The sequence below is a fragment of the Saimiri boliviensis genome, chromosome 1 (genome assembly GCF_048565385.1).
Source record: "Saimiri boliviensis isolate mSaiBol1 chromosome 1, mSaiBol1.pri, whole genome shotgun sequence".
NCBI lineage: Eukaryota > Metazoa > Chordata > Mammalia > Primates > Cebidae > Saimiri > Saimiri boliviensis.
Genome location: NC_133449.1, coordinates 156,597,886 through 156,625,555, shown reverse-complemented (window position 1 = coordinate 156,625,555; position 27,670 = coordinate 156,597,886).

Here is a 27,670-nt window from a genome sequence, read left to right as displayed (position 1 = left end):
AGAGAGGATGAGGGTGCAATTTATTGTAATGGCAATGACCAGGAGAGGGCCCTTGTTGACAGGTAGCCACTACTGAGTGGAGACCTAACTTTACAAGAGACCTTACTCCATTTATAGACACTTTTAGTTGCCAGTCCCTCCCTCTGGAACTGAGATACCCTTCTTGAAGCTTTCACTCATTAATAGTGGTGTTTGCTGTGGAGCCATACAAAGCGAAGTTTCTTCATCATCCATAAGATTTGTCTCCATATTTGAAAGTAGTTTGGGCTCTAGCTTCCCTCTAAAGCCTTTTCTTATGAGTTGAACATTTATATTCCCTTCCATTATTCTCATGTATCCATCCTCCCTAGGTCTGTGTCAGATGGGCCATACTTCTCATATACCCTTGTAGGTGTTTACATGGTCCAACACCCATGCACCACAAAGGCAGGTGCTATTATATATAATACACCTTGTGGTGTCTTAGAACGATGCCCTCCACATAGGATCAGTTAGATGAATGTTTGATGAATAGAATTAACACATTTGAAGACAGCTATTATGTCGTTTTCTAAATCTGCTCATTTCCCACTCACTTGACCTAGGTTCTTTTGAGAAAGGGAACCTAGTTTCTTTCTCAAAAGAGAAAGTCATAAAACTGAAACTAAGCTGATATTTCACTTGAATGAGATGTGAGAACCTAGGTAGAAATTCTAAAAATGTAATACACTGGAGAAATTTCCCTAAATGAAAAAAAGGGAGGTCAGGATATTTTTCCCCCAATTCCTCCCTTTTCTTTGGTTGTATTGGGAATTATGTTGCTTAGCAACACTGAGCCTATCACTGGGCAATTTATAGCTGTTTCTCATTTGTCACAATTTGTCTAATCAGATTTGATCATGAATAAAATCTGCACACAATCAACTAACTTCTGTTTGTAATTAGAATCCATCTCCATCAGGGGAAGGACATTAATAGTCTTGCACCTTCCATGTGTTGATTTATTTGTGCTTTTTTGCCATTCTCTAACATGCTACCCCTCACCACTTCACATGGTTCAATCTGTCTTGATTCCCTTTGACAAAATTCCATTGTTTGTTGTGAGTTGCTATCAATCCAGGTGTCTTTGGATGAAATTTGTAGATCAACTCACCTGCTCTGAGCATATCATCTGTGCAAGGTGACTTAATTTTGCAGTATACCTCTTAACGTTTAACACAGCATCTAGCTTCCTTTCTAGTATGCCAACTGCTTTGCCCACTCAAGTCAGTGCCATGAACATTTTTTATTATGCATTGTAGTGTATATGAGTGGCTTTATGTGTCTATCATCACTCTGTTAAAAGAAATCCTATTCCTTTGGGGATGCCAACCATAAAGTTATGGTTTGGGCTGAAAACCAGAATACTGTATGCCTTTGTTTATAGAAACAGGCAGTAAAAAAAAAAAAAAAAAAAAAAAAAAATGCCTACTCTTGTAGCCCTATTTCCCGGTCACAGTGCTTGGTTCAGGATGGGCCCACTATACAAGTCAGCTCCATCTTTTGGGAGTTGTCCAAGTAAAGATGACAAAAAAGGTCTTTTCTCTTTTCTCAGTCTCTAAAATAAAATGATATACACCCAGTATCTCCTGTGGCCATATGCTTTGCGATGAGGAAAAGGGCCATCTATGGTATGGAGAATATAGTCAGAATAGAAGGGCAGAGAAAAGAGGTTCAGGGTCATATCAAGGCAACCGATGGAAATATAAACAGAGAGAGAGAATAAGAGCATGAAGAGGAGAAAAGGAAGGGGGAGGGGGGAGAGAGAGAATATGAGAGAGAATGTTGTTGGCAGTTCAGCCCATTTCCAGTCCCTGAGGGTACAAGGTTGCCCTAATTTCTTTGATTATGTGAGATAGATATACCAGTATTCTTCCTGTGAAGCCCATATTTTCTTTAAGCCTATACAATTTGAGTTCTTCTCAAAACTACTTTCTTATACAATTATGTAAAGCACTTTCATTAAGGAACTGTACTTTTACATCTCTTAACTGATGGGATCCTCATAACATCCCTCAGCATTTTAGAGGTAAGCTACTATAGACGAAATTATACCCATTTCACAGATGAAAAAACAGAAGTGCAGGAAAAATACTTGTTATTTGGTTATACAGTTAATGGGGACAGCACTTCTGACTCTTAGTCCAGTGTTCTGCACAATCCAGCACTTTTCTCTCCAACCACAGCACGTCCGCCAACCACCGCAGAGTGAGAGCCGCTGTGGAACTACAGAGGAACATGTGGTTCAGGACGTTGCCTGACACTCAGGAAATTTTATCTAATTGGGGAGATATGATGGATTCAGACACAATGGTAACTAAAAATGCAAAGATCAGCTTCATGTAGACAGAATCGAAGTAATTACTAAAGCAGTTCTGGGCTTTCTCAGAAAAGTCATTGAAAAAGGAGTTCAGATAGGCAGGAAGAGGAAAAGGACATTCTAAGTGCCAGAATCAACATGGGCAAAGGAGCAGACATGTTGTGCTGTGGGAACACATCTGCCTTGAGAAGACAGCATTTACCAATTTTGCCTTCTAACTATAGTTCTAATCCTTCCATTTCCTTCCTCCTCCACTGCCATCACTCTGATTCTTTCATCTTTCACCAGGACTATTTCAGTAGCCCCTAGATGTTCTTCTCACAACCTCTCTTGCATTGCCGTCCATCTATTGCATTGCAACCTGAGTAATATTTGAAAAAGTCAAATCTGAGTGCCCTTGAAAAAGACCACCCTTTGAGCATCCTGTGCTCATTAGGCTCCAGCCACACTGAATGTCTTTCAGGTGATAAAAAAGCATCCTGCCCATCTGGCCACAGAAAATCTACACCAGTTGATTTCTCTCCCTGCAATGTTTCTATGTATCCCTTTCTTCCTTAATTCATTTATTCAAATAATAATTGAGTGACTTTTAATGTACCAGACAGGCAGGTTTAAGACAGTCATGGACAAGGATGATGGAACCAAACTGCTGTGTTGAAACCTGGTTCTGATACTTAAATCCTGTGTGACCTTCAGCAAGTTACTGAGATTCTCTGTTTCCATTGTATTATGATTGCACCTACCTCAAGTGGCTGAAGCTTAAATGAGTATACAGCAAGGCAAATATCAACATCAAACATTGAAAGGGCTGTATGAGTGTTTGTCATAATTACTGTAGCTGAATTTTACTCATTTTCAGGATGTTTGGGTAGATGTGTGTTTCTCCTCTAAGCCCGAGGACTTGGCTAGGCCAGCACTCTACGAACTCACTCTGTTATTCATTTATTAAATTCATTTTACTTTAATCCTCTTTCCTTGTTGAATTATAAATCCCACAAAGGCAAGAATCAAATCTGTTTTGCTAACGAATTTATTGAAATGTTCTAGTATAATGGCTGGATCAAAATAGGAATTAAATCTATTATTTATTTTTAAGAAAATCAAGGTTAAATTAATAATTTCTGTGAAAGCTATGAAAAACTAATTGGGATTTCACCTGTGCACAATGGTGCTTTTCTGAATTTGGCAAAGATTGGGGACTATTTGACTTCAGAGTTTGATATCCATAGCACCTGCATCTTAAAGGTGATCTTGCCAGCCCTCCATAACACCTGAAAGAGTCATGATCCAAACAGCTTCTGAGATACTTGCCTCCTTCATCTGAGGACATCTTGGTCAGCCTGTGACTCATGTTAATGGGAGGGATATTACAGGGACCCATTGATACCAAGGCCTTAAAAAATATTACAAAAGAGATCATGAAAACCAGGCCAAGGCATAAGGACCCACACTCACAGGAAGGGCCAGGTAGATTTTTAAATGTTAGAGCAAAGGAGCCTCACTTTTTCCAGGCAGAGGGCATAGCAGCTTAAAAAGTGAGACTGAAAGGCATTAAGTAAGACTCAGGGACCATAAATCACCTAGGAGAGAGCCAACAGAAAGACCAACGTTGCTCTCACTCCTATGCCCCACAATCAAGATGAAGCCCATTAAACCTCTGACTCAATTACAGCCATTTCTTGCATGTAATGTGGCCCAGACAGAAAGATTATCTTGGTGATAGGAAAGTATGTTCCTTGCTATTAACTAATGAAAATTCCACGGTTGGAAGCTTAATACACCTGCTTTGTTCCCCTTTTCTGCTGCACAACATTCACTCATCAGACAATAATTTGCCTGCTGCCCTGTAGGCTACATGTGGGTGCTGGAGATGGCATAGTGAGATCATTCTCCTTGGGAAGGTCATATTATTGTTAGACGAATAGACGTGTGAAGGGAGGGAAGCCCAGCTGGACCTAAACTATGGCCAAAGCAGAGCTCAAAGAAGGTTGAAACTACCTGACAAGTTAATTACTTAAAACCATTAGGATATCTTGATATAAAGTACTGACAAGTCTCCTGGGAAAGATACATTCAGTTAAATGACAAATAAAGCCTGAGTTAGTAGAGGATTCTGGATAATTCTTAACATAATGTGCATCATCCACCAACTTTGTGTTCTCATCCAGCCCACCATAGACTCATGCCTGAGTTCCCAGGAAGGGAGTAGGGGAAATGATGTAAGTCAAAACTGAAAGAAGAGTGTTCACTAAAACTCTAAGCCTTTGAAAGGCAAGATAATATTTCCTTTATACCAATGTCACTGAAGTCTTGTAGAAGCCCCCTCCATTAAGTCATTGTTTGGTTTAGCATATCCACAGCATTGGTGATTACAGCTCATGGGCACCTCTGGGGAGCTGGAGCACCTAAGGTAAGGTACACCTCAGAGACTACTGTAGTGACTTGGGAAAAGGCTTGTGAGTCATGCTGTGTTGGTAAATGTGTAACAACTGGCTCTTCTGGAAAATCAAATGTATATGTGTATATGTAAAACATAAGTTCCATAAAAGTGTTATATATATTAAGAATGCATCATACTATTTATAATTAATAAAGTATACAATATTCTTTATGATAAATTCTAAACAGCCAGTTAATTGTCACAAAATGCATTTGTTTGATTTTTGTGGAACTGTTGCATCCATAACCAACCTATGATTGTAGTCAACCAATGACTACAGTTACAAGCTGAATATTTGTTATTTTCCTTATGCTAATGAGTAAAATGAAAGTGAAACAAGCAAGAAAGAATGTTAAGAGTAAGAACTTCATTCATTTGTTAATAATTATTTCTTTAATAAATTGGATCATAATGTTTGAATATTGGAAGAATATTTTCTCAAATTATTAAATTTTTTTACCATGTAATGGCTACATACATGATACACTTATAATCTTCATTGACATTTTCTTTATCACTTCCTAAGTCAAGACAATCAATAAAACAATAAACAATAAATCAAGCCCTGTGTCTATAATGAATTTATTCCCAACATCACCAATGTCAAGCTACCAACATCACGTCACTGGATATGGAGTAGAGTGTAGCTATGCAATACACACTACTGTATAGTTTAATATCATCATGGAGAAACAACAAACATATATAACCTCAGGGACATAGATAAAAGCAAAATGTAGCAAAATAAATAGGCAATGATGACTTTCAAGTTTGTGTATCTTTGTGTCTACAATATTGATTTGTGAGTATATTATTTTAATTTTAATAATGACTGTGCTTAACAATCCCCTTGCAAAATTTCTAGAAATGTAACAATCAGTTCCAGTATGACTGGCTCTAGCACACTGCTGATGTGGCAGACATGGAGGTATGCTACTCAGACTCCCTTTAGAAAGAGACTCACTCCTAGCTCTGAGGAATGTAATGTGTCAGGAGCCTTAAGGGTCTGCTCTGTTTTCAAACTAAGGTTATGCTCTTCTTGGCATGGCCCCAGTGAATGACTGAGCAATAATGGTACAAGTCTGGCCATTTTTGAACAATGTGACTCCTCTGATAGGCAATCTTTGCTCCCAAGTTCCCTTTTGGACTGGCAATAACTTTCATCAGGTCAACATCACAGCCTGATCTCTTTCCCTGCCCTTTCCTCTATCTCTCCATTTTCACAGTCTTACTCCCAGTGAACCTCTGATGCCTCCAACTTCATCTCATCATCTACTTCCAAGACAACCCAACCAACAACAAGCCTCTACAGTCAGAAGGGAAATAACTTTGCACAGTATCACAGAAAGTGTGCACCCCAAGTGAGCTGACCAAAAAGAGGGGCAGAGTCACAGAGTAAGTGGACGGCACCTCTCAGGTGAAACTGACTGAACTCATTCATGAGCACAAGGAAAATGCACCAGCCCAATGGGGTTTCCAAGACTCAAATAGACTTTTGCAGGAGCTAGGAGACCTGAAATAGACTGAGAAATGAGTTAATACCCATTTCTGCTAATATGATTGTATCAGTCCATTTCCAAATAAAATAGCTAGGCTGGGAAGTTGCAGGTAATTATATAATGCAATGTGACAAGTGCTCTACTGGATGTATACACTGGTTTCTTTCAAAACAGAAAAGGCTGGCTATTAAATTAATAGTAGGGCCAGGAAGAACCACACAGAAGAGGTGCTATTTGAGCTGGGTCTAAAATACTGAGTAGAAATTAGACAAGCTGGCAATTCACTGAGAAAACTTGAAGGGTTGTAGATGGGCACAAGCTCTGAGATATGATTACTGACCCACCACCATTATTTGAGTCTTTCCCATGAGCAGATACACAACCCAATGAAACAGTTACACATTTTCCTGACCCTCCCTAAGTACCAGGAACGTGTTTGTGGAACAACTCAGGATGGGGCTTGGGGTATAGATGGGGCAGGCAAAAACCAGCAAAGGGCAATTTAAGCTGTTCTTTGTGGAGATCAACCCTAAGACCTGCTGGATGGCCTTATTGGCAGGTTTTCTGACTTTGCTATAGTGAAAAATACTCAAGGCCAGGAATCTGAGAAGCTGTGTTCTAGGCCTAAGTCTGTCTCCCCACCTATAAAACAGAGTTGGTGATTCACGCCTCCCTTAACTCAACAGAGACTTTAAGTTTTATTTTATCACTTTATCATTGAGAAACTGACCCTGCCTATGAAATATTTGAAAGTAGGCACCATATTTTATTAATTTTCTCAATCCCCAGTTTGTCACATACTAGTAACTCATAAATATTTAATTGATGGATAATGAAAACATGTGTTTTTGCTTAGATGCCTGCCCTAAATATTTGTTGCTGTATCTTAACTAGCAGTCATTAAAAAAAATCTCTACCCATTTAGGATGTTAAACCAATAGCACTGGGTACTACAGAAATGTCAGGGACTTGAGAGTCTTAATAGACTTCATTGTATTTGAATCTAAATATTGATACTGTGGCCAGAGAAGAGTCATCTAATTCTCCGAGGCTCAGTTTTCTCATCTATAGAATTTGAATAATGTTCTGTAGAATTTGATCAAATAAGTATATGAAAGGCATTCCATAGCCTTTGCTAATAGTTGGTTCTCAACAAATGTTAGCTTCCTTTTCTACTGAAATCTCCATTCTCCCTTCACTGATATGTCAGGTTTTCCAACTTTTTCTCTCTAAAGGCTAAAAGAGGAATTAAGTGGTTATTCTCTGTGATTGAGTCTCTGGTCTTATCTTGAGTGGTGCTCTGCTGGGTTATCTCTGCCCCCTCAATCTTCAGCAGGGTGAAATGGAGAGAATGCTAGACTGGGAATCTACCTAGGTGCTAGTTCAGATTCGGACACTGACTAGCTGTACATCCTAATGTGGGCCACTCATTCATCAGCTATTGTTTGACATCCTAATACTATTCTCAGCACTTGGAAATATATTATAGGCAAGCAAACAAAAAAAATACCCTTGCCTATGTGAAACTTACAAATGTATTATTGGTAGAAAACACTTAAAGAAATAAAGAACATAACAAAGTGAATTATTTAGGAGGTGATGAGTACTGTGGAGCAAATAAAGACACTCACTTGAGCAGGGCAAAGGGGAATAGAATGCTGGGGTCTGGCAGGGCAGGTTACAGCCTTATATATACTCATCGTGAAAATGAAATCTGAGCCAAGACTTCAAGAAAGGGAAGGGTTGGCCAGTGGATATTTGGGTGAAGGACACTAAAAACACATATCAAGACCCTGAGGGGATTTGTCTAAGATATGCAAGGAGGCCAGTGTAGCTAGCTTGCAGGGAGCAAAGAGATAAGAGAGAGCCAAAGAAGGTCTGTGAGTATTGCAAACCTTACAATTTGGCTTAATCTGAGCGAAATGGCTTCACTTTCAATTCTATATATGTGGAAAAGGAATTTAGACTGGATTCTTCCTGAGATCTCTTCTAGCTTTTAAATTCAAGAACATTCTTTTCATTTTGTCTGTGATAATTGACATGGGCTGATCATGGGAAACTGCACAATTGTCTATAAACTGTACTCTAACAGACTGACACAGACAGGATTTACATGTGTCATTTTATCTCCTGTCTAAAACTAAGAGAGATAGCAAAGGACTCAGTGGAACAGGGCTGTGACATTGTCTCTGGATTTCAGGAGGCCAGTTGTGAAATACTACCCCTGCCACTTCAGCTGCACATGTGCTTAATTTGCCTCACCTCCATTTCCTGCTCTGGGAAGTAGAGATAACTGTAGTTCCTATCTCATCATTTCGAGAATTAAATATGATGACATGCCAAGTTCTTAACATATTATTTGACACAGAAAATGCTCAATAAATTTTACTATTTTAAAAAATTTTATAGTAGATATCAACAAATGCTTATTAAATTTTCAAAGTCTCTATATTTGGGATTTGTCTGCTAATTTTACCTCTTGTATAGCATCAAATATACATTTCTATATGTCATTTTAACTAATGTTAATGTTTATTATGTGCAGGGCACAGGTGCATAGATGAGTAAGATAGAGTCTCTGTTTTACAGGGGCATAAGTGGAAGGAACAGATTCATAGAGGAATTCAAACTAGACTATTACAATCATTATAATAGAGGAACCACATGTAATGGCAGAATGGAGGAGGAGGGATTAATTCTAACTGGGGTTATATAAAATGGTTTTCTGGGGTAAATGAGAGATTTGAGCAAGTTGGAAAGTATGTCTCTGGTCCATCTGTGCACCAATGACACTAAATAGACTTTCTTCCCATCCAGATGTCACTAGTAAATTATGAACTCAGTGACTTATAAAATTGTTACAAGTTTGTAGACACCTTGACTCATACCATTCCTGGCAAAAGTGTCTTCACAGAAGTAATGCTGTGTCCTAATGGCTACAGCGTTAAACTGTACTGAGCAGCTAAATTCAGTTCACATTGCTGCCTCCCTGGGGAACAGCAGAGGAAAATTAAAAAAAAAAAAAAAAAAAAAAAAAAAAGGAAAAAAAAGAAAGATGAAACATCTGTGATTGCACTCAACTCTGTGGTCACATAGGGTATAATTATCCAGGAAATTTATTTCCAAATGGATTTTTACCCCCTCACTCTTTTCTTTCCAGATCCACTAATTCAGCTGTTGGACAGCCTGAAGCAAATTGCTCTTCTTGGTAAGTAACTACACATTTCTATTCCTGCTGGGAAATATGAGATGCTTGGGAAAGATTTCACAAAACGCCATCAGTTCACATGTACAATTTCCAGGAGTTGGTCCAAGAAGAGTTTGTATATTTGCAGTGCTAAACACATACTTCACTAATAGAACATACTGGGTATTCCCAAGGGAACAAATGAAACTTTTTTTTTAATCGTATTTTAGGTTCTGGGGTACCTGTGTGGATCATGCAGAGTAGTTGCATAGGTACACACATGGCAATTTGGTTTGCTGCCTCCATCCCACCGTGATCTACATCTGGCATTTCTCCCATGTTATTATTCCCCAACCTCCCCACCACCCTGCTGTCCCTGCAGTACCCCCTACAAAAAGATCCCAGTGTGTGATACTCCCCTCCTTTTGTCCATGTGTTCTCATTCTTCATCAACCGCTATGAGCGAGAACATGCGGTGTTCGATTTTCTGTTCTTGTGTCAGTTTGCTGAGAATTATGGTTTCCAGATTCATCCATGTCCCAACAAAGGACACGAACTCACCATTCTTTATGGCTGCATAGTATTCCATTGTGTATATGTGCCATATTTTCCTTGTCCAGTCTATCATCAATGGGCCTTTGGGTTGCTTACAGGTCTTTGCTATTGTAAACAGTGCCGCTATGAACATTTGTGTGCATATGTCTTTATAACACAATGATTTGTAATCCTTTGGGTACATACCCAGTAATGGGATTGCTGGGTCAAATGGAATTTCTTTTTCTTTTCTTTTTTTTTAATTGCATTTTAGATTTGGGGGTACATGTGAAGAACATGCAAGATTGTTGCATAGGTACACACATGGCAGTGTGGTTTGCTGCCTTCCTTCCCCTCACCTGTATCTGTCATTTCTCCCCATGCTATCTCTTCCCACCTCCCCACCTCCCCAGCCCTCCCCCTTTTCCCCCCAACGGACCCCAGTGTGTAGTGCTCCCCTCCCTGTGTCCATGTGTTCTCATTGTTCAACACCCGCCTATGAGTGAGAACATGCAGTGTTTGGTTTTCTGCTCGTGTCAGTTTGCTGAGTATGATGGTTTCCAGGTTCATCCCTGTCCCTACAAAGGACACAAACTCATCATTTTTGATGGCTGCATAATATTCCATGGTGTATATGTGCCACATTTTCCCTATCCAGTCTATCGTTGATGGGCATTTGGGTTGGTTCCAGGTCTTTGCTATTGTAAACAGTGCTGCAATGAACATTCGTGTGCATGTGTCCTTATAGTAGAACGATTTATAATCCTTTGGATATATACCCAGTAATGGGATTGCTGGGTCAAATGGGATTTCTATTTTTAGGTCATTGAGGAATCGCCACACTGTCTTCCACAATGGTTGAATTAATTTACACTCCCACCAACAGTGTAAAAGTGTTCCTATTTGTCCACATCCTCTCCAGCATCTGTCGTCTCCAGATTTTTTAATGATCGCCATTCTAAGTAGTGTGAGGTGATATCACAATGTGGTTTTGATTTGCATTCTCTAATAATCAGTGATGATGAGCAGCATTTTTTCATATGTTTATTGGACTCATATATGTCTTTTTTGAAAGCGTCTCTTTATATCCTTTGCCCACTTTTGGATGGGTTTGTTTGTTTCTTTATTGTAAATCTGTTCTAGTTCTTTGCAGATTCTACATATTAGCCCTTTGTCAGATGGGTAGATTGCAAAAAATTTTTACCATTCTGTTGGTTGCTTGTTCACTCTAACAACTGTTTATTTTGCTTTACAGAAGCTCTGGAGTTAAAATAGGTGCCATTTGTCTATTTTGGCTTTTGTTGCCAATGCTTTTGGGTTTTAGTCATCAAGTCCTTGTCTATGCCTATGTCCTGAACGGTTTTGCCTAGGTTTTCTTCTAGGGTTTTTATGGTGGTTAGGTCTTATGTTTAAGTCTTTAATCCATCTGGAGTTAATTTTAGTGTAAGGTGCCAGGAAAGAGTCCAGTTTCTGCTTTCAGCACATGACTAGCTAGTTTTTCCAACATAATTTATTAAACAGGGAATCCTTTCCCCGTTGCTTGTTTTTGTCAGATTTGTCAAAGACCAGATAGTTGTAGATGTGTGGCATTCCCTCCGAGGCCTCTGTTCTGTTCCATTGGTTTATATCACTGTTTTGGTAACAGTACCATGCTGTTTTGATTACTGTAGCCTTGTAGTATAGTTTGAAATCAGGTAGTTTGATGCCTCCGGCTTTGTTATTTTTACTTAGAATTGACTTGGCTATGTGGGCTCTCTTTTGGTTCCATATTAAGTTTAAGGTGGTTTTTCCAGTTCTGTGAAAAAGGTCATTGGTAGCTTGCTGGGGATAGTGTTGAATCTGTAAATTACTTTGGGCAATGTGGCCATTTTCGCAATACTGATTCTTCCTAACCATGAGCATGGCATGTTTCTCCATCTGTTTGTGTCTTCTCTTATTTTGTTGAGCAGTGGTTTTTAGTTCTCATTGAAGAGATCCTTTACATTCTTTGTTAGTTGTATTCCTAGGTATTTTCTTCTCTTTGTAGAAAAGGTGAATGGCAGTTCATTCTTGATGTAGCTTTCTTTAAGTCTGTTATTGGTGTATAGGAATGCCTGTGATTTTTTGCACATTGATTTTGTATCCTGAGGCATTGCTGAAGTTGCTTATCAGTTTAAGGGGATTTTGGTCTGAGATGATAGGGTCTTCTAAATATACAATCATGTCATCTGCACATAGAGACAATTTGACTTCCTCCTTTCCTAATTGAATACCCTTTATTTCTTTTTCTTCCCTGATTGCTCTGGCTAGAACTTCCAATACTTTATTGAATAGGAGTGGTGAGAGAGGGCATCCTTGTCCAGTGCCTGATTTCAAAGGGAATGCTTCCAGTTTTTACCCATTCAGTATGATATTGGCTGTAGGTTTGTCATAAGTAGCTTTTATTGTTTTGAGATATGTTCCTTCGATACCTGGTTTATTGAGAGTTTTTAGCATAAAGGGCTGTTGAATTTTGTCAAAGGCCTTCTCTGCGTCTATTGAGATAATCATGTAGTTTTTGTCTTTGGTTCTGTTTATGTGGCGGATTACATTTATAGACTTGCATTGTTGAACCAGCCTTGTATCCTTGGAATGACGCCTACTTGATCATGATGGATAAGCTTTTTGATATGCTGTTGCAATTGGTTTGCCAGTGTTTAATTGAAGATTTTTGCATCTATGTTCATCATGGATATTGGCCTGAAGTTTTATTTTCTTGTTGATTCTCTGCCGGGTTTTGGTGTCAGGATGATGTTGATCTCATAACATGATTTGAGAAGGATTCCCTCTATTTGGATTGTTTGGAATAGTTTCAGAAGGAATGGTACCAGCTCCTCTTTGTATGTCTAGTAGAATTCAGCTGTGAGTCCATCTGGACCTGGACTTTTTTTAGTTGGTAGGCTGTTAATTGTTGCCTCAACTTCAGCCCTTTTTATTGGTCTGCTCAAGGTTTCAACTTCTTCCTGTTTTAGGCTTGGGAGGGTGCAAGTGTCCAGGAATTTATCCATTTCTTCCAGGTTTACTGGTTTATGTGCATAGAGTTGTTTGTAGTAATCTCTGATTGTTGTTTGTATTTCTGTGGAATCAGTGGTGATATCCCCTTTATCATTTTTTATTGCATCTATTTGATTTTTCTCTCTTTTCTTTTTTATTGCTCTGACTAGTGACCTGCCTATTTTGTTGCTCTTTTCAAAAACCCAGCTCCTGGATTTATTGATTTTTTGAAGGGTTTTTTTTTTGTGTCTCCATCTCCTTAAGTTCTGCTCTGATCTTAGTTATTTCTTGTCTTCCACTAGTTTTTGAGTTTTTTAAAATCTTACTCCTCTAGGTCTTTCAATTTTGATGATAGGATGTCAATTTTAGATCTTTTCTCACTTCTCATATGGGCATTTATTGCTATAAATTTTCCTCTAGATGCTGCTTTAAATGTGTCCCAGAGATTCTGGTACATTGCGTCTTCATTCTTATGGGTTTCAAAGAATATCTTTATTTCTGCCTTTATTTCATTGTTTATTCAGTCGACATTCAGGAACCCTTTGTTAGGTTTCCATGAACCTGTGAGGTTCTGGGTTACTTCCTTAATTCTGAGTTCTAATTTAATTGTCCTGTGGTCTGAGAGACTGTTTGTTATGATTTCCATTGTTTTGCATTTGCTGAGGAGTGATTTACTTCCAATTATGTGGTCAATTTTAGAGTAGGTGTAATGTGGTGCTGAGAAGAATGTATATTCTGTGGATTTGGGGTGAAGATTTCTGTAGATGTCTTCTAGGTCTGCTTGATCCAGATCTGAGTTCAAGTCCTGGATATCCTTGTTAATTTTCTGTCTCATTGATCTAATATTGACAGTGGAGTGTTAAAGTCTCCCACTATTATTGTGTGGGAGTCTAAGTCTCTTTGTAAGTCATTAAGAACTTGCTTTATGTACCTGAGTGCTCCTGTTGGATGTGTATATATTTAGGATCGTTTGCTCTTCTTGATGAATTGATCCTTTTATCATTATGTAATGCCCTTCTTTGTCTCTTTTGATCTTTGTTGATTTAAAGCTCATTTTATCAGAGAATAGGATTGCAACTCCTGCTTTTTTTTTTTTCTCTCCATTTGCTTGATAAATCTTCCTCCATCCCTTTATTTTGAGCCTATGCATGTTTTTGCATGTGAGATGGGTTTCCTGTATACAGCACACTGATGGGTCTTGACTTTTTCCAATTTGCCAGTCTGTGTCTTTTAATTGGGGCATGTAGCCCATTTACATTTAAAGTTAATATTGTTATGTGTGAATTTGATCCTGTCATTTTGATGTTATCCGGATGTTTTGCCTGTTAGTTGACACATTTTTTTGGTGTGTCTATGGTCTTTACCATTTGGTATGTTTTTGGAGTGGCTGTTACTGGTTCCTTTCCTTGTTTAGTGCTTCTTTCAGCTCTTGTAAGGCAGGCCTGGTGGTGACAAAATCTCTCAGAATTGCTTGTCCATAAAGGATTTTCTTTCTCCTTCGCTTATGAAGCTTAGTTTGACTGCATATGAAATTCTAGGTTGAAAGTTCTTTTCTTTCTTAAGAATGTTGATTATTGGCCCCCACTCTCTTCTGGCTTGTAGAGTTTCTGCCATGAGATCCACTGTGAGTTTGATGGGCTTTCCTTTGTGGGTAACCTGACCTTTCTCTCTGGATGCCCTTAGCATTTTCTCCTTCATTTAAACCATAGTGAACCTGACGATTATGTGCCTTGGGGCTTCTCTTCTTGAGGAATATCTTTGTGGTGTTCTCTGTATTTTGTGGACTTGAATGGTGGCCTGGCTTGCTAGGAGAAGTTCTCCTGGATAATAGCCTGAAGAGTGTTTTCCAGCTTGGATTCATTCTCTACATCACATTCAGGTACACCTATCAAACGTAGATTAGGTCTTTTCACATAATCCTGTATTTCTTGGAGACTTTGTTCATTTATTTTCACTCTTTTTTCTCTATTCTTGCCTTCTCATTTTATTTCATTGAGTTGATCTTCAATTTCTGATATCCTTTCTTCTGCTTGGTCAATTCAGCTATTGAAACTTGTGTAAGCTTCGTGAAGTTCTTGTGCTGTTTTTCAGCTCCATCAGGTCTAAGCTGTTTATTCTGGTTGGCATCTCATCTAACCTTTTTTCTGGGTCCTTCGTTTCTTTGCACTGGGTTAGCACATATTCTTTTAGCTCTGAGAAGTTTGTTATTACCCACCTTCTGAAGCCTGTTTCTGTCAATTCATCAGACTCATTCTCCATCCATCTTTGATTCCTAGCTGGTGAGAAGTTATGTTCCTTTGGAGGAGGAGAGGCGTTCTGGTTTTTGGTGTTTTCATCCTTTTTGCACTGGTTTCTTCCCATCTTAGTGGCTTTATCTACCTGTGGTCTTTGTAGTTGGTGACTGTCAGATGGGGTCTCTGAGTGGATGTCCTTTTTGTTGATGTTGAAGTTATTTCTTTCTGTTTCTTAGTTTTCCTTCTAACAGACCCCTCTGCTGCAGGACTGCTGGAGGTCCACTCCAGACCCTGCTTGCCTGGGGATCACCCACAGGGGCTGCAGAACAGTAAGGGTTGCTGCCAGTTTCTTCTTCTGTTATCTTCATCCTGAAAGGGTGCCTGCCAGATGTCAGCCTGAGCTCTCCTTTATGAGGTGTCTTTTTGGGTATACGGGGGTCGGGGAGAGGCTTGAGGAGACAGTCTGTACCTTATAGGAGCTCAAGTGCTGTGCTGGGAGCTCCGTTGTTCCATGCAGAGATGCTGGGCAGCTACTTTCAAGTCTGCTGCAGCAGAACTCATAACCACCTCTTCTCCCAGGTGCTCTGTCCTAGTAAGGTTGGCTTTATTTATAAGTTCCTGTCATGTGGCTGCCTTTTTTCATAGACGCCCCATCCTACAGGGAGTAATCTAGTCACAGTCTGCCAGACGAAGCATTGCCAAGCTGCCGCAGGCTCTGCCAAGCTGCTGTGTGAACTACCTTGGTATTGGCGGACTACCTCGATAGTGGTGGTCGCCCTTCCCCCCACTGAGCTTGACCGTCCTGGGTCCAGCTGCACTTGCTGGGAAACTCTCAATCCAGAGCATTGCAGATTGTTTGTTTTGTGGGGATGGTACCTGCTGAGCCAGATTGCCTGGCTCCCTCTCTCTGCCCTCTCCCTTTCAGTTGAATGGGAGGCTCTGTCTCCCAGGTGTTCCAGGTGTCAGTTGAAACAGCCACCCAGATTTGTGTGAGTTTCTGTGTGCCAAGCCTGCACCAGCTGAAACTACCCTGCTGAAAACTTGTGGCCCTTTTTGTCCTGGGAATCTCCTGGTCTGTGGGCAGTGAAAATTTTTTTGGAAATGTGGTGGGCACTCACCATCTGCATTGTTCTTGCTGGGAACTGCACTCCAGAGCTGTTCCTATTCGGCCATCTTGGATCCTCCCTACAAATGAAACTTTTAAATGTCTTTCCTTTGCCATTCCCCCTTGCCATCTTCTTTCAAGTTGTATAGATAAATGGTCAAGGCAATACATTTCAAAACAGCTATAGATGTCTGGACTTTAAATTACGCTTCTACTTAAGTAGTGAAAACTCTCTTATGTCATCTGGTCAAGCTACAGTCAAAGAATATCCTTCATAGCATAGTCTACTCTCAGATATTTGGTTTGACATGTAAAAAACAGCCCAGGATGTTTAATAATATAAATAATTATTATGAAATTTTTAGTTGTGGTATTGTGGTTAGGTTTTATAAAAGTCCTTATGCCTTATAAATATACATGAAAATACTTAAGCGTAACTTAACATGGTGTCTAGATGTATCAGTCCATTCTTATGTTGCTATAAGAACATACACAAAACTGGATTATTTATAAAGAAAAAGAGGTTTAATGGACTCAGAGTTCCACATGAGTGAGGAGGCCTCACAATTATGGTGAAAGGTAAAAGATGAGCAAAGTCACATCTTACATGGCAGCAGGTAAGAGAATGTGTGCAGGGGAACTGCCCTTTATAAGGCCATCAGATTTCATGATTCACTATTATGAGAACAGCATGGGAAATTACCACCCCCATGATTCAATTACCTCCCACCAGGTATCTCTCATGGCACATGAGGATTATGAGAACTACAATTCAAGATGAGATTTGGGTGGAAACACAGCTAAGCCATATCACTAGATTTTTTTCAAAATAATAGAAGACAGAATATGTGAAAGTAAGATAAAACAAGATTCATGCTGAGTAAATATAACAGCTGCACATGGTTTATTATACTACTTTTATAAAAGTTTCTACTTTTATGAATGTTTTAAATTTTCCATGTATTCTTTATAAACAGAAAGTCTCAAGCCCAAAAATCTTAATGAACTTGAAGAGGAACCCAGTGAGCTAGAACAATGGGAGGTTTTAGTTGGAGAGCAGTTCTTTGACACTTAAAATATCAGAGCTGGAAGAAGAGTAGATATGGTGGGAGTGTGATGCTGAGCTGGAGGGAAGGTAAAATTCAATGGATGGGAAGAAGTAAAGAAACTGTGAGATCAAGGCTTTCAATGGTTAAGCACTAACCAATGGAATTATTCATGTGGCTTTTGATGTGGTCAACTATCCTGGTTTTAATTCTGTCACCCATTAAATTGACTGGGAACCAAGGATAGAAGAGAGTGAAATGGAAAGAAGTATAAAGATAGAAGCCATAAAAATAAACTTCTCTGACCAGATCCTACCCCAAACAGCATATTAATTTCTTGGATGATTCTATGGAAGGTGTACTTATCACATTGAAGAATGCCAAGGAGAAAAGGATAAGAACGTCACAGAATGACAGAAGCAGCATCCTCGTATCTTAATATATTAGAATTGTGAGCTGAGTATAGATTAATGAAATGAAACAAATAAATGTAAAGTCCTACACTGAGGTCTAAATACCAACGGCATAAATACAGGATGGGAGATATGGAGCTTAGAATTATCTCATGTGAATATACTTAGAGAGATTTAATAGGCAATAAATGTCAAATAAACAATGTAATGAGGCTGACAATAGAAAATTTAATTCTTTTAAATGTGCATTAGAAAAAATTGAAGATTTACATTGAAAAGATGGTACACCTATCTGTATTGGCCAGGCCGGCCTTGGAATGTCAGGTGTTTTGTGCCTGGGGGAGAACAAAAACAGAGCACATGTGGAGCAGAATATGGAATGAAGATGAGGCCCAAGCCCTGTTTTTGAGAAATGTCTAAAGGAACTAAGGATGTTGAGGTAACATGATTCACACAGACATCAGCACCCTCTAAGGGGCTGGGCCACAGAAGAGAAATGAGCATTGTCCAATGTGATACAAATGGTTGAAATTGGGCAAAATGTAACTATGTGATAAGGGATAAAATTATGGGTTAATCAGAGAAAACGCTAAATAACAAAATTTTGTTTAGAGTGAGAACACATCATATGGGTTACTGGATGTCTAAGGATGGATTAGATATAGTTCTTTCAAGTAGAACAACCACATGTGGCTAATGAGCACTTGGAATATGGCTAGCCCAAATTTAGACCTATTATAAGTACAAAATAGATACCAAGTGCTAGAACTTGTCGGAAACTCGATTCCTAAATCTGTGGTGTTGGGAAGTGGGGCCCAATGGGAGGTATTTGCATCGTGGGGATACCACACCCTTATAAGTGAGTAAATGCTGTCAGTGCTGGAGTGGGTCCTTATGAAAGAACAAGTTTGGCCCCTCTTGCCTTCTCTTTCCCTCTCTTTACCCTTCCACCATAACATACGAAGAAGGCTCTTGCCATATGCTGCCTCCTTAATCCTGGATTTCCCAGCCTCAAGAATTATGAATCAATAAATTTTGGTTCACCATAAACTACCCAGTCTCAGGTAAACTATTGTTACAACAGCATGAAACGGACTAAGACAGCAGATTTTGAAACCTTAGCATGAAAAAAAAAAAAGAAAGAAATGTAAAATATGTAATCCCAATCATTTATATTGACAATATTTTAGATATATTGTGTTTTGAAGCATATTATTATAGCCTACACAACATGGCAATATCCCATCCCTACTGAAAAAAAAGAAAACATATAAATTAGCTGGGCATGGTGGCAGGCCCTGTAGTCTCAACTACCCAGGAAGCTGAGGTGGAGGGATTGCTTGAGCCTAGCAGGTGGAGGTTGCAGTGAACTAAGATGGTGCCACTGCACTCCATCCTGAGTAACGGGATGTAGGAAAAAAATAAATAAAGATATATATATACACACACACATATATATGTCTTAAAATATATATATATGTCTTAAATATATATATATCACATAATACTACTAAAATTAAGTTTGCCTGTTATTTATACTTTTTTAAAGGTGGCTACTAAAAATTTTTAAATTATCTATGTGGCTTACATTTGTGGATTGTTCTATTGGAAAACACTGTCCAATTCACAATCCAATGAGGAGGGAAGATTAAGATTGAGCTACACTTCAAAGGACCCTGAGATTTTATAATTTAGGAGAAGCCTCTCTGTCAGTCTAAGACTCAAGGACATGATTCTAAATCCAGGTCTGTTCTAACCAGCTCTGTGACCTTAGGCAAGTGACTTAACCACTCTGAATCTCAAATTCTTACCTGAAAATGATAAAGTTGGACAATCTGTGAGCTACTTCCTATCACTCAGAGTTGGAGTTTCTATAAAAGACCTTTGCCCAGACTAGACTTAAAGGCCATGTCCTGTCCTGGGACATAATAGGCAAGCCCTATAATAATGAGTAGCCCCTCCACCATTTTGTACACACACCCCTCAACAAATTACTTCATAGTTTTCTTAATTTTCAAAGCCCATGGAGAGAATATAGCGTTCAAGATCAGACAAAATTAAAACAGGTTTTTGATCTTACCACATCTATATCAGCTTTATAATTATCATTATCATCTTGATTCCCAGAAGAATATCCTAGCTACTCTTTATTGTATGCTTACATTATACTAGATGTTCTGGAGCATTACCTCATTTAATCAACCTAGACATCTTTAAGGTAGGTGCTTTGACTGTCCTTGTATAACCAAGAAGTAACTAGGTTTAAACTGGTCTTTGTAACCTTAGGTGTGTTATTCGGTCTAAGTCACAGCAAGGTAGTGTAACAATCCCAATCATCATAGTACACTCAATCATGGTACAAACTGTAGTGAGGATTAGGGGGGAAAAATGTGAAGTTCCACTAGAGTAGCCGATTTATAATAAGCAGAATGCATAGTACAATCCTTCTCCTGCTAAACTCGTCCATTATAAAGACTACATATCCTTAAATCTAGTTCCAGTAACACCCTTTCCACAGAACCTCACCATTCACCCTCAGCCAGAGTAAGGTCTTGCCCTTCTGAACTGACATGGCCCCTGTTTGACCATTTTTTTCATCCTCATTATTTCTAACCTTACTCTGAAGTCACAGGCATGACTATCATATCCACTATATTAAACTATAAAGTTCATGAATGAAAACTCTGTGTCACAATACAGTCGGTCTGATATGTGGCACAGAGTCGACTGTTAATAAATATCAGCTGAGTTAATAACAGCAACCATTTATTGGTGCCAATCACTGCACAAAGTTTTAGCTCCTTACATACATATATAGTTTATTCCTCACAACTTGAAAAGTAGATATCAATTTTACACATTTCACTGATGGCAGCACAAAGTCTTAACGGGGGTTAAGTAATGGTCCAAGATCACATCAATCTTAAGTGACAGAGCAAGGATTTGAATTTTGACTGACTAGCCAGATCCAAAACTCATCATCTTAACCATTTCAAAGGAAGTATGAATGGACATACAGATGGATGGATGGCTGGCTGGCTGGATGGATGGATGGATGGATGATAGACAGAAGCACAACAAGTCTACCCTCTGAATACAAGTTCAAGGTCTCCTTTCAGTCTGAGCTTTCCCTTTTGGATATTACACCCTGTGGTTCCAAACCCTTCATCCTAGCATATGACTGGAGAGTTCAGCAGAGAGTGAAAAGAAGCACATTTCACCATTTTAAAGATTTATAATGAGCTAAAAGGCCAAGTCAAAATCAATTTATTATTCACCAAAGTCTCAGGTCCCTGCCTGTTTTGTTCTCCTGAATAAAACATACCTTCTCAAGTGTATGAGCTGCCAGCAGCTGGGAAGAAAAAAGGGAGTGAGTAATACATATTTACATAATTAGGCAGAAGAAAAACATTCAAGCAGGTTTCCTTTTTAACATTTATGTTTATCTGAGTCTCTAGCTCAGGAAAATGTTTACCTAGTGCAGAAAGCATGTGTACTTTTCACCTGATAGCAGGATTTTTATGATCAGGGATTTCTTTTTTCATTTGGAGCTACAAACCCAGAATTCAGCAACTGCCCCACAGCATCCTGAGCCCAACAGAAAGAATTCTTAGTCCTCTGTAAACCTGTGGGTTTTTAGCCAGCCAACCATCAGCCCCAAGACAGGGACATTCAGTGCACCTGCATCTCTTACATAGGTTGGGACCAAGCCCTGTGGCTTTGAAAGCGACAGTGATTATAATTTATTACCTGCATTGATTCATAGAACGCAGTTTCTTGTACAAACAGGCAGACATTTTTCAATTGTGCAATGCAATAGATAAATTATCTCACATAGCAACTGTACTTTCAAAAATTAATTGAGGTGGGCATTGCAGATGTATGCATTATGCATGTACAAATAATCATCCTTGGGAAAAGAAGTCTCAAATGTGTTCTATTTAACTTTAAAACTGTGTTTTATTAATGCATTTTCAGGGAAAGAGTTTAAATCAATGCCCCTACCCCCACTAAATCCAGAGCATTCGGGCAAAACAGAATCCAGGCTGCTTGTTACATTTCCCGCCCCCTCTCTGGAAGCAATGGCATTTCATTTTCCAACAGAGGCTTTTTGTTGTTGTTGTTCATAATGTCATATTTTAATCCAATCAATGTACATTAGCTACAACTAATGTAAATGTCATTGCTACTCTTTCCTCAAACCATTTTTTTAAATTTGCTAAAACTCAGTACAGCACAATCTTTCCACCTCATATTAATAAATATTGAACAGCTTTTATATATTTCTTTTTTTCTTCTCAGTGGAATATTATTGAACAAAGCTCTAGGACATTTTTGGGCAACAAAGGAAACAGATTCTCCTTGAATCCAAGTGAGTGGAAGTGTCAACCTTTCTCATCCTAGGCTCATTACTTTCCTTAAATATTCCTACTGGAGCCAAACAGAATTGGTCCCACCTGGTCCTCAGTCTCCATGTTTCCTGCCTTTGTTCCTCCCACTCTGAATGTCCTTTCCCCATATCCACATTCTGCTTGTACTTAAGGAGCTAATCAGATGCCCATTTTTTAGGAAGCCTTCCTGGATTCCATCCTTATCTTGTTCCAGTCAGATGGTATTCCTTCATTCTCTAAATGCTCAGTGTTTTATAGGCATTTCTCTGAGAGCTCTGGGAATAGTTCACCTTGAATTCTAGCTGTCTGTGTCCTAGTATTATCTCCACATGTAGATCTAAGTTCCTAAAATACAGAAAAAGTACATGACATCTTTACATCCCCCATATTAGTTGTACAATGCCTGGTACAGAGATGCTAATAAATATGTAGAAAAATGAAGAGAAGGAAAGAAGGAAAAAGAAGAGAAGTGATGAAGAATTCTGGCAAAGAGAGAAAGAGGAAAGAAAGAGAAAGAGAGAGAAGGGAGGGAGTAGACTGAAGAATGAGGTAGAAAAGGCATAGTTGTGAAGAACAACAAAGCTGCAATAGTTACTCATTGCATAGAACTGAACCATCTAATTCTACTTTTGCAGGGTAATAGCTGGAGCCCTAGAAGAACCTGTTTACCAAACCCCAATTTTCAGCCTCCAAAATATACCTAGGGCCAGTGGTTCTCAAAATTCAGTGTGCAAAAAATTATCCGAGGAGCTTAGTAAAATACTGATTCTTTGCCACTGGATTTCTGTCCCTGCATTACTCCAAGACAATCTGTTTTATCAGATTGGTAAGGGCAGGGAGAACTCTGCATTTCTAACAGGATCTCAGATGATTCTGTGGTGATTGTGAGGGATCATGTTTTTATATGCAATAGTGACCTAGAGATATTACCAGCTTGTGCTCTCCTGCAACTGCCTATCTTCATTGGCTATCTCTGTTCACCACCACAACCACATGATAAATCACCTGATTCCACCTGCAGGACTTAGTTGAGCTATGCTTGGATTTATTCTTGACCATTAAACCCCAGAACATTTACCTAGATTCAGATTTCCTGGCTTTTTTATTTCATGACATTATTTTTATTAGTATTATTATTTCAGATTTTTTTGTCTTGCCTAGGGCCTTTGTCTCCTCTTCGATACCCATTTGTGTGGTTGATATTATGCTGATTACTGTCTTCCTTAGATCAGCTAAAATATGCTTCCTGCCCACTTCATCCTGTGCCATCAGTTACATTCCAGGTTACAGACTTTCCTAGCCCCATTTCCTATCTGGCCCATATTTATATTTAGCCTCATCTGTAGATGTCCATGCCCAAGGGCTGCTGGGTGAGTGGAAATCATAGCCTTCTTATTCATGTACTGTCCTAAGTGCTAGCACAGAATAATTAGCGATGGCATAACAAGCTAGTGAGCTCTTCATCAAGAGCCCAGATCCAAATCATCATTCTGTGCATTTTTTTTTTTTGGTACAGCTTTAATATTTTTGAATTTAAAATAACATTTGACACTGATGATCCGTTTTTTAAAACATGCTGTTTTCTGACAATCTTTGATATCTGTTTTCTCCCACTTCTCTTACCAATCCTTCTCAGGCTTCTTCACAGGGTATACCAGACCCAGTTTATGCACTATCCCAGGTTGTTTCAGACCATCAGCTGCTTGTTCTAATTCCTGTCTGAAGAGAATCCACTGAGGCTCACTTTACTGTATCACTTACAAAATTCCAGCTGCTGATGCGATTGCCTCATCCCCCAACACCACCCTCTGTCACAGCCTCTTCCAGAGCCTACTGACTGAGCTGTGGCAAGGCCTTCCTCAGGTTCATCCTTCATGGGGAGGGTGTTAGAAGTCCCAGTGATTCTGTGCATTTTCCATCAGGTGATGATAAAACTTCTCTAAATATCAATTTTGTTAATTTTGTTCCCTGTAAAATCAGGCTCATAATGCTTATACCTACATCAAGGAGTTTGTCAGGAAGGATTAAATAAAACAAGGAAAGCTAAGAGAAGAGCCCAGTGACTGGACATGTTGAGTCCTATACAAATGGTGGTGACAGTGATTCATAATGTAATGTTGTTGCTTCTATCATCGTCACCATGATTATTGTCATTACCAGTTACATGTGCTTTTTTTGTTTTATGAAAACTGAGGTACATTCTATGCTTAGTTGTTATTGGGTCCCAGAAAGAATTTCTTTTGGAGAACCTGAAGGAAGACAAGTATGGTGTAAGGCCTAAAATTAAGGTTCAACATTGTGGGCTACCTTGACATCTGGCAAAACTGGGCAGACCTCAAATGGCCTAACCACCAGTTCCCCTTCCATTCTGTTCCTAGCCATACAACCCTCCTTAATAAGAGGACTTGGTAACATTTCTACTTAGTGAATGGTGAGTTTCAGTGTCCTTGTTGTTCACTTTGCTCTAATGCAACCCCTCGAGCAGTGTTCTTGAGTTACTGGGCCCCTAAACTGTACAGTGTCCTCCTTCCCCAGGCTGAGAATATGTGTGACTACTGTCAATCTTATCTCTCCATTGTCAGGCATCCTGTTGGCCATTCCTATAACCGTAGGGTGGGTATCATCCCCTCACCAATGTGGTAGACAGAGGAGGTTGTTAACAACTGTGGTGACTGATTCTGCCACTCACATTCTGAGGAAAAAAATGTTTGGGTAAATGGACCTTTAAATCCATTGGGATAAGTAATACATTGAGAAGTAGAAAATGCCATGTGAGCAGAAATGGGGAAGCCAAAAACCCCAGGTGGAGTGGTACAGGACAATACACTTTATAAGGTAGTATTTGATTCAACTGAAAAGGCTCACATAAAACCTCATAAACAGATAATCATTACATTAACCTCATGCTGAAATCCCCCCAACCCCAGTTTTACTTAGGATTCTTCTAGTAGAAGAGGTCTGCTGATTCCATATTTAAGCCTGTATTTTTCTGTGCTGGAGGCAGGACTGTGATCCAGAACCACTCATGCCCACTATTGTTCTAGTACTATCTTTATTATTCAAGGGTTCCTTTTAAGCTACTTTAGTTGAGTACTAAAGTACTGTGTTGTTGAGTACATCTTTGTTATAATAAAATTGTTGCTAACACCTGTCCCTGTCTGCTGCTTGTCAACAAGCCCAGACTTAGTTGAGAGCAACAGGGTCCCTAAATCACCCATCCAGGGCCAGAACTTTGCCAGAGAGAAAGTAAGCATTTTGCTATATCTTCTTAGTAACTTCTTTCTCCTTCTCTCTCTGTATATATAAAAATTTAATTTATTGCACATTTTAAATAAAAATAATAACATTTACTATTAAAAAACTTGCTGTGTTCCAGGCACTGTGTTAAGGATGTTACATTATTTCATTTCATCCTTCCACAACCATACAAGCTAAATACTGTCCCCAGGTAAGAAAAGTGAAATTCATAGATGTTAGATAACTGATCCAAATTTACATAGCTAGTTGGTTGGCGAAAAGGTAATTGTGGTTTTTGCCAATACTTACAATTACCTTTGCAGCAACAATGTATGCTATTCTGATGTTGTATTTATTGTCTCCAGCTGAAGCAGTTCATCCAGACAAGTTACTTTGAAAGCTTAAGCCAATACTACCTGTTGAAATCACCACTTCTGCACAGAAACAAACCAGTTCTTTAAAAACAACTGCCTGACTTCAAACTATATCACAAGACTATTGTAATCAAAACAGCATGGTACTGGTACCAAAACAGAGATATAGACCAATGGAAAAGAACAGAGGCCTCAGAAAGAACGCCACACAACTACAACCATGTGATCTTTGACAAACCTGACCAAAAAAAAAGGCAATGGGGAAAATATTCCCTGTTTAATAAATGGTGGTGGGAAAACTGACTAGCCATGTGCAGAAAGCTGAAACTGTATCCCTTCCTTACACCTTACACAAAAATTAACTCTAGATGAATTAAAGATTTACACATGAGACCTAACATGATAAAAAACTCTAGAAGAAAACCTAGGCAATACCATTGAGGACATAGGCATGGGCAAGGACTTCATGACTAAAACACCAAAAGCAATAGTAACAAAAGCCAAAATAGACAAATGGAATCTAATTGAACTTAAGAACTTCTGCACAGCAAAAGAAACTATCAATAGAGTGAACCAGCAACCAACAGAATCAGGAAAATTTTTTGCAATCTACCCATCTGACAAAGGGCTAATATCTAGAATCTACAGAGAACTTAAACAAATTTGCAAGAAAAAAAACAAACAATCCAATCAAAAACTGAACAAAGGATATGAACTGACACTTTTCAAAAGAAGACATTTATGCAGCCAACAAACATATGAAAAAAATACTCACTGATCATTAGAGAAATGCAAATCAAACCCACATTGAAATACCACCTCATGCCAGTAAGAATGGTGATTATTAAAAAATCAGGAGACAACAGATGCTGGAGAGGATGTGGAGAAATAGAAACACTTTTACACTGTTGGTGGGAGTGTAAATTAATTCAACCATTGTGGAAGACAGTGTGGCAATTCTTCAAGGATCTAGAAATAGAAATAACATTTGACCCAGCAATCTCATTACTTGCTGTGTTCCAGGCACTGTGATTTATAATCCTCAAGGATTATAAATCATTCTATTATAAAGACACACACACACACACACACACACACACACACACACACACACACACACACGTTTTTTGTGGCACTGTTACAATAGCAAAGACTTGAAACCAACTCATATGCCCATCAAAAATAGACTGGAAAAAGAAAATGTGGCACATATACCATGAAGTACTAGTCAGCCATAAAAAAGGATAAGTTCATGTCCTTTGTAGGGACATGGATGAAACTGGAAACCATCATTCTCAGCAAACTGACAAGAACAGAAAAACAAACACTGAATGTTCTCACTCTTAGGTGGGTGTTGAACAATGAGAACACAGGAGCACAGGGAGGGGAACATCACACACCAGGGCCTGGGAGGTGGGGGGCAAGGAGATAAATAATAGGGGCTGGGGGGCAAGAAGAGGAATAGTAGGGGGTGGGGCATTGGGGAGGGATAGCATTAGGAGAAATACCTAATGTAGATGACAGAGTGATGGATGCAGCAAACCACCACCATGACACATATATACCTATGTAACAATCCTGCATAATCTGCACATATACCCCCAGAACTTATAGCATAATAAATAAATTTAAAAAGAGAGAGAGAAGAAAAACATAAAAACAACTAGTTAACAACAATTACTACCACATTTTTGCTTAAATGTAAGCTTGTTTTCTTACATTTAATTAATGCAATAATTAAGATTTAACATTTTTAAATCTATATCAATGAACCTATATTTACTAAATATATTAAATAGCAGTAAATAATTTTAATCTATATTATTTAATCTATATTTAGTTAATTAAGTATTTAGATAT